Source organism: Chrysoperla carnea, chromosome X (genome assembly GCF_905475395.1).
Source record: "Chrysoperla carnea chromosome X, inChrCarn1.1, whole genome shotgun sequence".
In the NCBI taxonomy this organism is placed as follows: domain Eukaryota; kingdom Metazoa; phylum Arthropoda; class Insecta; order Neuroptera; family Chrysopidae; genus Chrysoperla; species Chrysoperla carnea.
In genome coordinates, this window is record NC_058342.1 from 11,899,266 (window position 1) to 11,911,863 (window position 12,598).

Here is a 12,598-nt window from a genome sequence, read left to right on the forward strand (position 1 = left end):
CCAAAGATGTGATATTTTGTGATGACTTCAATAAATCGTATTTGTTTTTGTCGAAAAACTCGGGCTATTATATCGTGTCGATCTATGGAGGTTTGTCCGTATTTTAGTTGTTCTTTGATCTCTGGCCATGATGAATTGCATGTTAATGTTATAAAGAGATCAGGTCGTCCATATTTTCTTACGTAGGTCATGGAATCTTGTGTATATTCGTGCATATGTCTTGGACTTCCTATGTAAGATGAGGGTAAAATTACCATTGTTCCAATATCGTCAATATTGCCGTCATTCATGATCGCGTCTCGAAGGTGGATGTATTCTTCTGTGCGTAGTTTTTTCTGATTCAATCTTATGTAAAGCATCCGTTCTGCTTCTATTTTTGCGTACATATCTACCAGAAATTGTTGGAATAAACGGCGAGTGTTGAGTATGTGATTATATGTTTCATTGTCTCTGATCATTAAGCGGTAAGCATAGAACTCCTTAGAAGTGACTTTTTTGTTTGTTTCTATGCCTGTTTCAGGATGAATTTGTTTTATATTGAAATGGTATCCGTCCTCTCCGTGCAGAAATATTAACGGATATTGAAGAGCATCATATGAACGGTGTGTCTCTGCAATGCGTTGTAGTCCTTTTCTTCTTCGATGTACAATTATGTCACGGCTTGTATTTTCATTATCCACAACTACAATGGCGACTTCATCTACCTGAGGTGCATTAAATCTGCGTTCGTGTTCTCCACGTGGTCTTTTATCGGCTCGAATTACAATTTTATAGTCATCAGAAATCATGCGGTCTAATGTTGTTTTGAATATATAAATCAGTTGATTATATTTGTGTAAGATCCTCTGTACATCTTGGATTATTTCACGTCTCAGTCTATTAAAATTTGTGCATCGTTGATCAATTTATTGTTCTTCATTTCCGATGAAATATACTTGTAGAAATTTATGGTCTTCGTTAGACATTGGCAGTAACGATCCTATTTTGTGATAAATTTGCCCTTGAACTGAAAATACATATTCAAATTCATTTCTATTAGTGTTAGTCGAAGTAGCACCGAAAGAAGTCATTTGAAAGCAGGAGTTATATGATCTTATATTTTGAAGAAAGTGTTTTGATTCTAGTGTTTCCTCGAGCATGTAATGCAGAAATTCCTGCGGAGGTGCTTCAATTGGTGGTAATCGAATTTTTCCATTCATGCAACAGAGACCTGGTGTTTCTTTACTGAATTTTTTTGCGTGGCAAAACTGGCAAACGTTATTCATTTTTCCAATAACAACGTATTTATGATTGTAATATTTTTTCGTCGGTTCGTAGTGGAATGCTTCCTTTGTTAGATTACCTTTTAAAATTCTCGACTCTTCAGTACTTTTATTTGCTGTTCTTTCTTCGCTTCTTCTGCTTCTCAGGTTACTCATTCTGGTCCGTTGATTCTGTAAACGTGCTTCGTGCTCTTCTTCCGTTTCATTTCTTCGAGATTCTTTTTGTTTCCGCCGTTTCGCTGCAGAACTGGCCAAATCTCCTCCTCTCTTACGTCTGGGCATTGTATTCTATAAAATATAAATTAAATAAACATTTTATAGATAATTATTTTGTAACGGAAACGTGGGGTACGTTGAGACAAAAAAAAATATATTTAACCTTCAAGCGGTCGAGCGATATTTTGTTTACGGCCAAAAGTATATAGAAGGCATCAATTCGACGCCGCGCGACTTTTTGAAGGTTAAGAAAATTACAATTTAAAGAAAAAAAACCATTAGAATTAATTAAACACTATTAAAAATACTCACATTTGAAATTTCACGATAAAAACCCACAAATAACTTTTTTCTATTTCGTTTCAAAATCGAGAGTTAATTAAACACACTATTAAAAATACTCACACGTGATACTTCTAAATAAAGGCTCACAGATAACTTCTCTTGTTTTCGTTTTGAAATCACTCGTTTCGCTGTTCAAATTAAACTAACTCTGGTGAGCGACACCGGGCTCTTATATATTCAGAGAGCTAGGCTCTAGAATATTCGAGAAAATTTGAAAATATTTTCTCTCTCACACCTTCTAGAGTATTCTGGTCATTATCGTTCGCCATAATAAAAGGTTCTATAGCGGTAGCATTTGTAGTAAAAGAGCGAAATTTAAAAACCTAAATTTTTTAATGTTTTGAGAACTAATTTGGATAACTAAAATTATGTCGCTTTAATTCCAAAATATAAGTTAGCTAATGACGTATAAATACACAAAATTTAATAACTTTATTATAGCAACAAATTAAATTTAAGACTTTATTGAAATTGGAATTTTAAATTTCGCGCCACTACTACACATGCTACAATTGCTCGCAACGCTTTTGGAAATGCAACCCAAACAATCGTTGTCCTGAATGAAGTTCAAATATTCGATAACAGATGGCGCCAATATACTTAATTTCCAAGTTGTAGGGTTGGAAAGTTCCTTATATCTTTAGAAACACGCCCTTTAGATTAAAACGGGAACTTTCTAGCTTCTGTAGCGGTAGCGTATGTAGTAAAGGCGCGAAATTTAAAAATCTAAATTTTTAAATATTTTGAGAACTAATTTGGATAACTAAAATTATCTCGCTTTAACTCCAAAATATACTTTAAATAATGACGTATAAATACACAAAATTTAACAACTTTATTATAGTAACAAATGAAATTTAAGATTTTATTGAAATTGGAATTTTAAATTTCGCGCCACTACTACACATGCTGCAATGGCTCACAACTATGGAGACTATACACTATGACTATTGGAGTGTATAGTCTCCATAGTTGTCTTGAACGAAGTTCAAATATTCGATAACAGATGGCGCCACTGCACTTAATTTCCAAGTTGAAGGGTCGGAAAGTCCCTTATATCTTTAAAAACATGCCCTTTAGATTAAAACGGGAACTTTCTTGTTCGAGGAGGGATAAAGGGCTATCACACCACATAAGTCCCTTTATCGTGTCGGGACTCCTTTTTAAGTTTTATCGGCACGCACATTTTATCGACTTAGTTTTATTATATATATAGATAATAATAATAAAAATAAACAAATTATGACAAATAATTGTTTTATTGATTTTAACTTAGTATTACGATACAATCACTTTGTTCAAAATTTTCGTACTAGAAGTTTGAACTCTGAGAAATATTAAAAGAAAATAACAACTTTATAAGAGTTATTTATTAACATAAAATAATAACTTTTTTTTATTCTTAAGAAATACTTGAAAAAAATGAAATTTCTTTATTCTTTTCATTTTTTTTGAGTAATAAAATTTCTAACTCTCTAGAAATATTAGAAAATAAAACTCTTTTACACTTCTTTTCATTTTCTTTTTAATGCAATTATTCAATTTTCAAATACATAGAATTTTTGAAAACGACTTTATCTATTTTTTATCATAAATTAAATAAAATTTTTAATTATTGTAATAATTATTACTTAAAGTTAATATAATATTAATAATACTTCAACATATTTAAAAGAAAAACATTATTCTCCGAAAACGTATATTTAGGAATCTCAATCATAATAATAATAAATTTATTCAAAAAAAGTACATAGTACATAGAATAAGTCACAATTATTGAGTCATCATGCATCAAATAGGAAATTCCTCTAAACTATAATAATTTTTTTGCAACAGCATTTTTTTAATTTTACGTTTAAAATGATTTAATGGTAAACATTTGTAATCATCAGGTATTTTATTGTAAATTTTTATACAATTATTGATCGTATTATTTAGTATAAATTTTTTACGTGTTTGAGTGATTGTCATTTTATCTTTATTTCTTGTCAAATAATAGTGTTCATGTTGATATTCCTCAAAGAGTGTTGGATTCTTTTTTACAAAAATTGCACATTCAAGAATGCAAACGTCCACCACTGTTAAAATTTGTAATTCTTTAAACAGTGGCTTACAATGGTCTAGATAACCTGCATTTGACATAATTCGTATACATTTCTTTTGGAGCTTTAAAACACTGCCGATCATCGGTGAGTGTCCCCAAAAAAGAATACCGTATTTCACAATAGAATGAATGTTCGCAAAATAAACTTGTTTCAGTTTTTCAATGGAAAGCATATTCTGTAGCTTTCTAAGAGAATAAGTCTGTTTAGCTATTTTTTTATTTAAATGTTCGATGTGTTTATTCCCATTTAATTTATTGTCTAATATTAGCCCTAAGAATTTAGTTCCATCAGTTATCGTAATATTTTGATTGATATTTGGCAAAGAAATAGAGTTTATTTGAGAACTCCTAAAACAAATAGCACTAGTTTTTGCAAAATTGAGTTGTAGGCTGTTGTTTTCAAACCATGTTTGTAGAGTTATGACAGATTTCCTTATATCTTGTTCTAGACTATTTAGATTTTTGCCGCGATAAAAAATAGAAGTATCGTCGGCGTACAATATCATATTTTCATTTGACCTATACGCTAAATCATTTATATAAAGTAAGAACAGGAGAGGCCCAAGAATTGAGCCCTGGGGAACGCCTCGTGAGGTGGCGTGCCAATCTGATAAGCTGTCAATAATGGTATCTTCTACACAAGTTGTTACTTTTACACATTGTAATCTATTTGTCATGTAAGATTCTAATAACTGTAAGGGAATTCCTCGTATTCCGCAATAATATAGTTTATGCATTAATAGCTCTGTTTCAATGCTATCAAAAGCTTTTGTTAAATCGAGAAAAATAGCTATGGCTATCTCGTTATTATTTAGCGCATCTAACACATTTGTAAATGCTTTAAATATGGCCTGATCGATTGACCTACCTCTTATAAAGCCATGTTGCTCTGAAGCAAAGACGTTTTGACTGGAAAAGAATAACATTAACCTTTCGTATATTATATGTTCATAGATTTTTGAGAATATTGGCAGTAGGGAGACTGGCCGGTAATTAGACGGAATTGATTTGTCGCCTTTTTTATAAATTGGTCGAACAACAGCCTTTTTTAAACTACAAGGAAAATTTCCTTGGCTTAACGATAAGTTGATCAAATGTGTCAATACTGGAGTTATGTAATGAGTAGAGCTCTTTATGACAATCGATGGTATACCATCCCACCCAAATGAGGTTTTATTTTTTAATTTCATACATGTGCGAAATATCTCCATTTCATCACAGGGGTATAAAAAGAGTGTGGAGCTTGTAGTAGATATTTTTATATCTTCGTAATTTGGTTTACTTAAATTTAAGTTTACCGCCGTATTTAAAAAGAAGTTATTGAAGCAATTTGCTAAATCAACAACATTAGTAATTTTTTGACCATTATAATCTAATTCATCAATTTTAGAACTGTTAGTATTAGTGCGGTTCAGAGATTTATTAATAATATTCCAAGTGACTTTTGTTTTATTGTCAGCAGTATTTATGATATTATTATAAAATTCTTGTTTTGTTTTTTTGATTAATGTTTTCATTGTATTGCATAAATTTTTATACACATTTTTTAAATTTGCAGAGTTGCAATTATTTAAGTTACAATTTTTGATTTCATTCCAGACTTGTCTTTTCTCAAGTGACAGCTGTTTTATTTCGTGAGAAATCCATTCTTTATTATCAACGTTGTTGTTATTTTGTCTAATCTTAATTACCGGAAAAGCTATATCAAAAAAGTATTTGAATTGTTCAAGGAAGAGTTCAAATGCTTCGTTTGCATCGTAATTCTCCATAATATAATCCCACGATACATTATGTAACAGACATAAAAAGCTATTAATGTTTTCCTTTGAAAAAACTCTTTTGTTAACTATTTTAAAATTTCTTTTCAAATTTCGACTCATTTGGAATCCTAGTATTTGACAAGTATGATCCGATATTGTGTTTGAGAAAACATTTACTTTTACGGGATTTATGTTTGTAAAAAAATTATCAATACAAGTTGCCGATGTGTTTGTTATACGCGTCGGTTGCTTCACTACTATTTGTAAATTATACGATAGAAGAATTTGCTGCAGGCAGCGAACAGATCTATTACATTGTAAAATATCTATGTTAAAATCTCCATAAATTATTAATTGTTTCTTATCATTTTTTTTATTGAAGATTGACCTATAAATACACATAACTATAAGATCACTTTTAACTAGTTCAATTGCTGAACACTCAAAATCACATTCTTTTGATAAGTTTTGAATGTCAATTAACTCTTTAACTTCAATGTTTACTTTAGTCAGTATGCAACATCCCCCGCGGTACTTTGAGGATCGTGAAAATTTTGATGAAACTGTATATTCTGATATATTCAGAATTGTAATTTCATCTTCATTAAACCAGTGTTCAGTAAGACATATGATTTGAACATTTGAAAATAATTTCTGATTGTACATTTCTTCCAGATATATTTCAAGTAGATTGTCCTTCCCTCTTAAGCCTTGGATATTTAAATGAAGAATTTCAAAAAGGTATTCTCCTTTATTATGCAATTCTAGGTCTGATTTAGATTCCTCCAAGGGGTCGTCGAAAAAAGTATCGTTTAATCACTGCCCCTTTTGGCCAAAAGCTACCATCATAAAGTTGTTCTTGTAAGCTTATATTTGCCTTTATTTTGAAACATGCATTAATGCCTTTAGTTTCCAATTGAGTTACCTCAAAAGTAAAATCAGGCAATTTACGGTGAAGAAAATTTTTCACTTGCTCTTCAGTTGTACTGCTCTCCATTCGACCCAAAAAGATCCAAATGTTTCTTTCTGCTGCCGAAAGATTGTTTTCTTCCTCTGACTTCCCAATAACGATATTCTTCGTTTTTCTTCTTTTTCTTCTTACTTCAGTATAGCCGTCTTCGTCCGCTTGGCTACCGCCAACACCAACACTCTGTTCCATCAATTCAATTTCAGGAACAGGCATTACTCTGGCAAACGATAAATCATTCATAAGCGTTTGTGCATATGTGTATTGCTTAGTTTTTCGAGGATCGTTTGTTTTTTGTTTTTTTAAAATAATATTATCAGCGCCATCAAAATGAACATTTTTAGAACTAAGTCTTTCAAAATTTTGGTTTGTTGCTTGACTTTGTTTATTGTTTGTATTCAACTCCACCTGTTGACTTGTATTTGAAGTTGTTGCTATCGTGGTGCCAAGTTGGAATTTTTTTATTTCAGCTAGGAGATTGAGGTTAGTTTTTCGTAGCTCGTCAATTTCCGATTTTAAAGGCTCTATTGCATCTCTCACTATTTCACGCATAACATCACGTAAAGCACTTAACACATTTTCACTTAACGTAACTTTTTCATCATTTTCGACTTTTTTTGTTTCACCAAAAATCATCTTTTTTTGCAGCACTTCTAGTGGCATAACTTTTAGGATCAGCCATCCTACTTTTTTTCTACTTTATTTATTCATAAGATAAAATATTTTTTTTTTTTAGTGATGAAACAATATAAATTAATAAACAAAAATGAAATACTTCGGACTAGTCTTTGTTTATAGAGATCCTCTCTAATTTTTGATATAGGTGCTGATTAACTTTTTGTTAGTAATTTCAATTTAACAACTTAGCAATACAATTACGTGCTCTTTGGTGGTGTGACATTTGCTGTAGCCATACCTTCATTGTTTGTAGTTATTTCCTTCTTTCCTCCATCGCGATCTGCTGCTCCAGCTGAATAGCGACTTATTTGTGTAATTTTTTCTTTACTATCTACTTTTGCATCAAGAAATCTAATGGAAGAAAAAAATACATTTTTACTGATTGTCATAAATATTGATTTTTGTCGAACTTACCGTTCAGACATTTAAAACTTTCAGTATCTTGGAAACTCTTTTTCCCTTGTCCTTTAGTTTTTCTTCCAGTACCACTGTATAATAATTGCACTTCTTTTCTGATTAATTTTTTGATTATCATTTGTATGTCATGTATGTAGTTATTTGAACCGATAGTTAGCATGTGAAATATTTCCTTCTGTAAAAAAATAATTTGTTAAGCTAACTAATACAAATCTATATATATATATATATATATATATATATATATATATATATATATATATATATATATATATATATATATAATTTAAATTAAATTAAATTAATAGAATATACCAATGCATTTTGCTTTGTCTTCTTAGTAGCTAAGCTAACCTCAAGTTCCAAGAACTCCTCTCCACTTTCACGAGGTAATTTAAAATCTAATATTTTCCACGGACTATCCTCTGTTGATTTCTTGGCGCTTTCTTCACTTATAGCCTGCTTTAATTCATTGAATTTTTGGTTCATATCATATATAATGCTTCTCTTTACTTTATTGAGCTCGGTTTTCAAAACTTCCTTGATCTGTTCCAGCAATACATTTGAGTCATCTTCTGCTTGATTTTGTGATGAATCAGTCTTTTTATCATTCATAATTTCTTCCAAATCTTTTTCAATATTTAAAATGTCATCATTGTTGTCATTGAGATGAGGAAGTTGTTTGTTACCAAGCAAGATGCCAGTTGGAGAAGATGTTAAAGATCTTATTTGGGAGAGAGTATTTTTAATAATTGTATGGCTTCCTACACGATCTTTATTTTGTTGCTCAGCTTCTGAGCTTTCAATATTGGCTGTTGTGTACGACCTTTCGAGTCTTCGTTCTCCTTGCTGAAAAGTAACTAAATATGGAATCAGTGAATTTAAATTATTAGAGATGAATATAAATAATTAAGAAAAAATTTGAATTAATAATAGAAATAATCACCGGACGTTGAAAGTATTTTTATTGGGTAAGTTGGCCAATTGTCTCGAGAAGATTTTTGTTTTCTCACCCAATCTCGTACTTTTGATTGATCTTTCTGAGGAGGGTATCGACACACTAATGATATGTCATTCATAAAAGTCCACGACCGCAAAACTAAATCTACTGATTTTAATTCTGTTGTTGTTCCCAAAAACTGAACAATACAAAATTGATCCTCATATTCTTCAGCTGATGATGAAGTAGACATTTTTTATTGTTTCAATTGACCCAAACTAAAATAAAATTAAAAACAATTAGTTTATTGCATCAGAAAAAAAAATTCAAAATAAAACTTTAAATTGATATTTAAGTAAGAATCAACAAATAATATTTTCACATTTTATAACAATTAATATTTTTCAATAAATTGAAAATAGTTTTGGTCATTAAATATAATAATAATGAAAACTAGATTAGTTGTACTTTGAATTAGAATTAAAATAGCTTGATGATATTTTTTATTGATAAATATTCAATGCTATAAAAAGTAATAATTTATACACGAAAATTAAACAGACCACCATATATACTTGTTGAAACATATTGACATTCTCTGGTTGAATTAAGTTGACAACCACTGGGTTGTTAGGAAAATAAATATGTTTTAAGAAAATCTTAAAACGTTGGTAACATATATGTTTTATAAATGAAGCTGAGTAATATTGGCGGTATAATGTAACGTAATGTTCTGTTAGTGAAAATGATTTTTCAATGCAATGTAAATCTTTCAATTATAATTAAATAATAATTAACACACATTTTATTTGTATTTCATTGTTTAAATATCAACTCTGCATCAATACTTACGTTTTCAATTCAATAATGGAATCCGCTTAAATAAAACACAATCAAAAAAATATTAATGTTACACTTCATAAAACAATGTTATTATTTAAATTTAATTAATTAAAAAATTATATTTTAATATTTACAAATAATACGATATAAAAACTTCACGAACAAAAGTAGCGTTTTCCAGATCAAGTGTCAATTATAAACTAAAACACAACATGTTAGAACACGCTCAACTGACCGTTATTTTTGTTAACTTCACAAGTAAACATAAACACTACAAAAATTGAAATAAATATGTTATATTTAGGGATGCAACATCGTTCTGAAAAACATCGATATTTGAAAACATCGATGTTTGTATGAAAAACATCGATGTACAAAACATCGATGTTTGTATGAAAAACATCGATGTACAAAACTATCGTTGATAAAAGCGATATATCGATGTTTTTTTTTATAGGATGCTTTATTATTCCTAACATTATTTACCACAATTTAAAAAAAATTTTTTTTTACATTAAAACACAATTTATTTCATAAAATTATTTATTTTGAATTTAACAATCTTGCTACAGAGTTAAGAAAAAGAAGCTTTGATAATCTAGATCCTAACAGCCTATTTCTTTGTTGAGTAATGGTTTCCCCAGCTTCTGAGAACAATCGCTCACTTGGGACGGACGTAGCAACGATGGGAAGGTATCTCATCGCTCCTTTGTTAAGTTTTGGAAATAAAGATTTCATATCTTCCCAAATTCCAATGGCATCTCTCTTTATTGGTGTTACAGGAGATGAAAGATACATTTGCACCTCGGTTTCGCTGGTGGAGCCTAATAGTGGCATAGCTCTAGCAGATGACTTATTTTTCATGTTTGTATGGGTCAACTGCTTATGGTATTTCCAAATGTCAAGTTGAGAATCATCTTTATCAGATTCATCAGAGGTGTCACTCCTTGTTACAGTTCCAGGCGAGCTATTATATTCCCGTATATATTTATTTAAGTAATTTAATACTTTGCTTTTTGCCATCGCATCTTTAAAATGCATGAATTTAAATCTGGGATCAAGAGTAGTTGAGATAGCTAGGATTGAGGAATGCTCTATGGTATCAAATCTTCTAATTAGTTGTTTCTTTAGTTCCTCTTTAAATTGAAGTATTATTTCATTTTTAGGTTTTATGTTCTCCAGTACTTCACGGACACAGCTTACTAGCGGAATCACTTTGCTTACCGTTACGTAACTATCTCCGGAAAATTCTTTTGTCAATTTTTCAAACGGGCATAGTAATTCTATCCTTTCTTTGATGCAATCCAGTTCACTGCTCGAGACCATTGGTGGAGCTTCAGGTCGAGTCAAAAGTATTGCTCCTACAATGGCCACCAATTCCATGAATCTTTGTAGCATATAAAAACAAGAGTTCCATCTTGTGCGAACATCGAGTATCATTTTTTTTAATTGACCTTCTTTTAGTCCCATCTCTAATTGTCGCTTCCGTAATTCGTCACTTGCATTGACGCTTTTTTTTTATATATTTTACTATATTCCTAACTTTTGTTATTAACTCAGTACAATTGTTTGCATCATCAATTGATTTTGTTACGACTAAATTAATCGTATGAGCAAAACAGGGAATAATTTTTTTTTCTCCAAACATTTCTCGATTGGCCTTCATTACAGTGCTGTCATTATCTGTAATAACAGCTGACACTTTTTCAATGGAAACATTCCACACGGCGAAAATTTCGGTGAGTTTCTGAATTATGTAATCCGATGTATGGCTTTCAGTCAACTCAAAAACACCTAAAGTTCCACAGAGAAGTTGTGATTTATCCAAAAAGTGGATAGTGATCCCTATAAATGATTTGTTTTGCATTGTTTCGGTCCAAATATCGTATGTGATGCAATAGCTTTCTGCATTTTTTATATAGTTCTTGAAAAGATGACTCATAGCGTCATATTTTTTATCTATTCTCGCTTTAATTGTCTCTCGGCATGGCACTTTGTACAATGGGCACACTTCGGCCATAAGTTGTATAAAACCTTTACCTTCAACTGTGGAAAATGGTTTATTATACACAATTATGAAATTTGTAATGGCCTCAGTTATTTTTTTTGATTTTGCACCATCTTTTGTACTTATACTCTTGATATTATTTATAAAATCATCCACGTTTGGCTGAGCATTTTTTTTTGAATAAATATCTGACGATGTACTACCATCTGACTTTAGAGGCGAGGCCGAGGGTAATACAAAATCTTGAACAATGTTTGTACTGGTCGATGGTTGGTTAACGTCGATGTTTGATTGTAATGAACGAAGATTATGAGTATTGGAAGTGGAACTTGCAGTTGTGCATATGTAACTAGACATGTCACTGACTTTTTTTTTTTGCAGGGTATATCAATGTTGTCCAATTGCTGGGAATGGACTTTTTCTAAATGACCTCGAAGATTTGTTGTATTCCCTGAAGTTTTAAGGCTCTTGTTGCATATCTTGCAAATAGCCTCTTTGTCACCACTTTTCTTAAAATAGTTCCAAATTTTACTTTTTAGTTTGTTTGGAGGCATTGTTATCTACAAAGAAACAAAAACTGTTTATTTTGAATAGTAATTAAAAACTAGATTTCATTTGTTAGAAATATATTAGATGCAAAACTTAATGCGTAAGCATATCGAGTATAAATCCAATATAGTAGTAATATGAGCCATCCAATATTATTCACTAATAAATTACAATTCACTCAAAACAAATGCAAAACCTACTTAAGGTTAACGAATACCGCTCTATTTGATAAAAGTATGTTCAATGTTTTTAAGTGTTAATAAAAATAAGAATTATATGATTGTAAATTAAATTACAAAAAAATGAAACTCATCATTAAATTAGGCAAATAAACAAAAACAATATCAGCCGTAATTTCACAACAAGCTTCTTTACTCAACGAGCTTTGCACTTACGCGCCCAAAAAAACTAACAAAAAAATATATCAACATAACCTAAATACTTTATGAATTAATACAACGAGTACATTACTTACCCAATCAAGAAATCCAAAATATGTATTAGCGTTT